Below are 6,000 nucleotides of genomic sequence, written 5' to 3' on the forward strand. Positions count from 1 at the left end.
GGACCTCCTAGCTCTGAACATACACTGCATAAAGGTCTATTTATCCTTTCTTCAAAGAACCTATTTGCACCAAATTATCCAGCTCTTCCTCATTGTGTTTGACTCTCATAACAGCTGGGGAGTCAAAACTTATATTCTGTCTCACTAAGCCAGTTTCACTCCATCTCATGAAGCTTGAGAGCCTCTCTCTGTTTTCTTGGAACATAAAGTACCTAGTGCTACACAATGCTTTGATTTGTAAAGCCTGTTCAAACAGCCATTTCAACACAGGAAGTGTCTGATAAATTTGAAATTCAGCCTGTATAACATTTAATTCAAAATATCTGGTAATGAGAGCAGGTGCTAGTTGTTAATTAGGAGCCACAGCTCCGGTGAAGTCTGAGCTCTGAGGGAAGTATGTGTGATTGTTTGGGTTAGTTTAGATGTTTCTGCAATTATGTTGCAGTTCAGTGAATCACAGAATGATAGAATATCTGGAAAGGACCCAAAAAGATCACTGAGTTCAACTCCTGGCCCTGCAAAGGACAACTCTAAGAATCCCACCGTATATCTGAGAGTGTTGTCCAAATGCTTCTTGAATTCTGTCAGGCTTGGTGCTGTGGCCGCTTCTCTGGAGTGACTGTTCCACTGCTCAAACACCCTCTGGGAGAAGAACATTGTCTTAATATCCGACCTAAACGTCCTCTGACACAGCTCTGTGTCATTTCCTCGAGTCCTGTCACTGGTCACCAGAGAAAATAGATCAGTGCCTGCTTTTCTGCTTCCCTTTGTGAGTGTAGTGGTTTGATAACCTATGACAGTGAGGAAGCTCTAGATTCTTCCTTCAGTCTCCTTCAGGCTGAACAAATCAGGTGACCTCACCCTCTCCTCATATCCACCCCTCTACAGCAGCCTTAGCTGGACCAAGCTGTTTACTAGCCAGGACAGCTCATTTGCCGTAGGCAACACCATAATTGATCCATGGCCAGATAACACTACAGCTTCTCTAAAGGACTCAGAATCAGTCACACAGTTGTCAGCAACTTAAACAAGCAGCTGAAAGATCAAAACTGTGCACGATAGTCCTGACCCACAGACTGTTTCTGTCATTTGGTCCAAACCCATGCACAGAAAACTCGGAGTTTATATGGAAGGAGAGATGAATGAAGGCAAGTTTCTTCTCATGTTGCTCCAGAACGTTACAAAGCTTCTCGTGCCTCCTCTTCCCCTTCTGAGAGCAGTAAACAAAGCCAGCTCATGGAGACATATTTGAACTGAGCAAAGCTTCTTCTGGACCTCATCAACATAAAATATACAGAAACCCCAGCAGTCTGCAAAGTTATTTCGGAGGCTAGAAAGAATCTTCCTGTGATGGTGCAGGTATAAGAATAAAATGTTCTGTGTATATTTTATGTAGCTGTATATTTTGAGAGAAGTTCGAGATCACCCTCAAAGGGGGAATTTCTCTTACGAGGTAGGGCTGAATGATTTCACTTAAAATTAATAAATAAGAAATGAAAGAGCACTTTGTTTCTGTAAAATCCAAGTTGTAAAATATATTTGTTTAGATTTTTTTAAATTTTGTTTATTGGTTTTTTTGTATTTTATTTTCTTAGATGACTACAAGGATTTAAACAGAATTTCTAGTTTTGGTTCAATAAGGTTTGAAAAGAAGAGCTTTAGTAATCACAGTGCCAATTCAAACTTAGTTTCTACTAAAGAGCAAGCCCAAGGAATGCTTAGCTTTTCTGGTTTAAATTCTTCATTAAAAAGTAAAAGTTTAAATTGGCAGGAAAACTGCTGTTTAAGCTGCTGGTACACCAACATCAGAGAAAGCTGAGTTTTAGCCTTTGGTACTCTGCCAGGTACTGTGCTGCATATAAGCAAGATAAAGAGAGAAATAAAGAAAAAAAAGGATGGGATAAGATAATTTTTATTTAGCCTAATGGATTTAATGTTACGGCATAAAAGTTTATGAAGTATCTATTGAGGCCATAACCAATGGACTTTCAAAATCTGTTGATTTGCACTAGGCACCAAGTCCAAAAAATGGTAACATATAATTGCAAAGCACAGTCTTGTTTGGTCAAATGATTGGCATGTGTCTGAAGGAATATCCTTATAACTTAAAGCTCTGCTTATGAGTAATAGGTCTTTTTGCTCATGAGTGAAATAATTATGCACAGTATTACACCACTTAGTTCTCTTAAAAGTTATAGCATCAGGGGTCTGATGCTGTAGTTTGGCATTTCAACTGTAAGAACTGGGTTTTCACATTTAATGTCTCAGCCGCTCTGGATCCTAGCCACCTAAAACTTGGCAGGCAAGTTTGTCTACCCAGACGATTTCTTTAATAGTTTAAGATTAGTAAGTCCTTTTCTGTACAATAGCCAAAAAAATTTGTTTGGAGCTAGTTATATAGTATTTTTTTAACCAGCTGCAATTATAAAATTATTCTGTTAAAAAACAAAAAGGGACAATCTGCTACTTGTCACCAATTTTTGTAGACTGATGCACTTAGGATTTTTCTGAAAAAAAAAAAAAAAACCACCCCAAAGACAAACAAAGAAAATTAGATATTGGACCTGGAGACAAGTAAGTTGTTTAGCAGACTTTACCAGTTCCACTTTACCTAGGCAACCAGAGTGGCCAAAAGAAAACACTTACCAGCATTTTAAAAATGGCTTTCTGCTCTTGCACCACAGCGTGTCAGTCTTGCTTTTTGCTGTGCCTTACACACATCACCTGTGGGGAGAGACAACCATTCTCAAATTGGCATGGCCAGTTCCACCAACAACCACCAAAATTCCTCGCAGGCCACTGTGCACTCTCATCATCCATCTCTTAAAGAACCTTTTTTAATTATCTCACTCTGGGGACCTAGTATGTTGACTTCATGGTCCAGCACTATACTTCAGACCAGAACCTGGGAATCAAGAAGATCAAATTTTCCTGTGGGCCTCAAGAAGTCCACACAAAAAATTGTCTCTAATGTCAGCTGTTCCTTTGCCTGAATAGTCAGAATTGGCCAACCCAAAATATTCTAGACTATCACCAATCCCTGAAGCGTCTGATAGTTTCATTTGAATTAAAAAGAAAAACAAAGTGCCTTCTTCTTTTTTATTCAGCAGGCAAATCATGCAGATTTAGAACATAGGCATTTTTAATAGACTGGATTAAGAAGAGGATCCTAATCCAACTGAAGCTTATAATAGTACTTACTGTCGGAGAAGTGCACATCACTGATTCTTTGATTCACTGTCTGAACTAAAAAATTTAGACAATATGTATTACTTTTATCCAAAACTGGAATAATGTAAGTTTCAATGGCTTCTGCAAGTTTAAAAAAAAAAAAATTAAGCCACGAAATATTCAGTTTTGCTTAGAGAATTTTTTAAGCTCTCTTTTTTAAACAAAATTATTCAAATTTGGAATGTTGTTTCAAATGGAATAAATCAAGACACTGCAATTAGAACATATCTAAGTGAATGTTTTGACTGAAAAAAAGTATTTTTCCTCTCCGATCAAACAGTAAAAACAGTAAAAATACAACATGATTTCACAAGTTCTTTTCATTAACTCATATCTACATTTTTTCATTACTATGGTTTATAATTTAAAACAAACAAACAATTTCATGCTTTCATCGATTTTAAGGCTTTTCCATAGATTTCATGGTCAGGGACTAACAAAGAGCACCTTTTCAAAGAGTCCATTACGCTGCTAATTCATTGTCCCATGTGTATAACAATGTTCTCCCGTCATAAAATATATGCTCATTTTTGCTTTCTGTCTTTGACTGTATTTTATTCTGAGATGGGTATTACAAAAAAAATTTGACTAGAAGAAAATAGATTGAATGATCTGTCCTTCAAAATAGATTGAATGATCTGTCCTTCAGTCTGTCATCAAGCCTTCTTACCAAAGCATCATATTTCTTATTACTTTAGAAAAAAAAATTGTTATCAGGCAAACATAGCCTTCTGTGCTTTCACCATGTTGTTGCCATGTTGTTGTTGCAGCTTTCCATATGAGCAGAATTACAGCCAATTCTGGAGTCTTACACTCGAGACAGCATTACTGCAGTAATATTAGTGTCATCATCTCTTTCCATGTGCAAAATATCTAAGCAATGTATTTAGTAACTGCATTGCAGGCTTCAGTGCTGGAGTCCCTCTTACTTTCCTATCTGAATGTAAAAGCCTTCTATTAGGAAAAGAAGATCCCAACTGGAATGAGATTATAATGCAATCATCTGGTTCAGAGCATTATGCCATGATTTTAGCAGCATGCTAGAAACTCCCTCTGCTCCTGGGCTTAATGAAATTTGAACTTATTATATGGTTCAGCACAGTTTTTGGAAGAGAACCAATAAGTATGGGAGGTTTGCAGTTGAAACAAGGGGCTTGTTTGCCAGGATTTGACTCTCTCGAGGAAAGCTAGCTGCAGGGCCAGATCTTGTCTTTTCGTTGGATACAGAACAGCTATGCTCACAGCAGTATTTACTGGGGATGGCAGCCTGTGACAGAGTTATATCCTTCCAGAATACTCCAACTAGAGGATACCCAGTAATGACTGCAGCTGTACACCCAATCAAAGGTGCTTTGCTACTACATAATACAGGATTCAAGACGGGGCATTTGATGGCTGCAGTGCATTTAAAAGTGGAAATCCACCTATTGAGTAAAAATCACATACTTCACCTTTCTAGGTGTTACTTTATGTGAAATTATAATATGAAGAGATCCTGGAATGAAAAAAGAAATGGTGTGTTACCTACACACAACTGCTTGTTCTATTTTTCAGGCTAACAGCTTAGCTGTAACATTTGTGCATTAGCTAAATAACATCTCAAGGGGAGCTGGAGATAGAACCTTGATGTGTCCTGATTGTACGTGTGTGAGTTTGTGCTCTCAAAGGATGGTCCTTTAAAAACTCCCTGCTGGAAGCTATTGTGCATATTGCAAAAGGACCGTTGCTAAGTGCCAATTGAGCTGGTACTGTATACTTGCCATTTTAAAAGAAGATTTCATACCACTTGATTATGTTAAATAGAAATGTTTGAAATTTAAACTGAATTACATCAAAATGGCACAGTAGTTATATGTCTAAAGAGCTGCTGCTACTGGCTCTCATAACTAATGTCAATCCCTTCTGGTAGACAGTTTTATGTGAAATCATGGTAGACTATATTACAGGCGAAGTTTAGAGAGCCTTGATATAAAAAATGTCATAAATAAATACTACCTTAAAACCAGGCCTGTGTTTGTATTAACAAGCAAGAACTCCTTTACAGTAAAGTACTGTCCTTAGCCAAAAAGATATACCATTTGTTAATGTCAGAGCTTCATCTTCAGCCTTTAGGCTACTTTAAGGTGTCAGAATTTTTTCTGTGCAGATGATAGCTATTTGGGGAACTTGGTGAACTCTTGTAATGCAATCTAGCTATATACTTAGTAGAAATAATGCAGAAATTACCTCAAGACCAGCTTACCAAGAAAAAAAAGAAAGAATAATATTAGCAATATATAGACAACACCAGGGTCTGACTGGAATCAGAAATTCAAGATCATTAAATGGTAGAGGAGAAGTGAATGCTAGAAAACAAAATGAAAAGTGATGAACACCTAGTCTGCATGTACAAATCTCATATTTTTATGATCAATAACTAGTGATAATATATGCAGCGATAGGCAAAAGTAGTAATTTCCTTTAAAAAGCTACTTCAGGATTTATGAATTTGAGAGAAGTTTGTTAAGCAGTTCTGGGGGAGGAAACAAAAGGAAAACTCACAAACACTTAAGCAAATTTTACTAGTTACAAAATATATGCTTTTAAGTGTTCATTTTGAATTTTTGGTTTTTTCTAAAAGAAAAAAAGTCAGGCAAACTAAATACTTTTTTTTATTAGTTCAATAAATATTAGACAAATCTGAGAGGAAGGGATTACCTGAGGTTTTCTCCAGATCTTTACATTTCAGGTGGCCTGGAAATTCAAAAATGTTATTTTTCATTTAGGGAA

General features: G+C 36.9%; 1 long non-coding RNA gene across 1 annotated transcript in view; it reads right to left on the reverse strand.

The window, feature by feature from the left end:
• Positions 1 to 6,000, reverse strand: part of LOC108446460 — a 48,305-nt gene that overhangs the window by 16,235 nt on the left and 26,070 nt on the right. The window contains exons 3-4 of the long non-coding RNA XR_001861636.1: positions 5,929 to 5,964; positions 2,647 to 2,724 (exon numbers count right to left, since the gene is read on the reverse strand). This is a non-coding gene — a long non-coding RNA (uncharacterized LOC108446460). The remainder of the gene's footprint in view (positions 1 to 2,646; positions 2,725 to 5,928; positions 5,965 to 6,000) is intronic.

This window comes from Corvus brachyrhynchos, unplaced genomic scaffold (genome assembly GCF_000691975.1).
Source record: "Corvus brachyrhynchos isolate BGI_N302 unplaced genomic scaffold, ASM69197v1 scaffold32, whole genome shotgun sequence".
Classification (NCBI taxonomy): Eukaryota; Metazoa; Chordata; class Aves; order Passeriformes; family Corvidae; genus Corvus; species Corvus brachyrhynchos.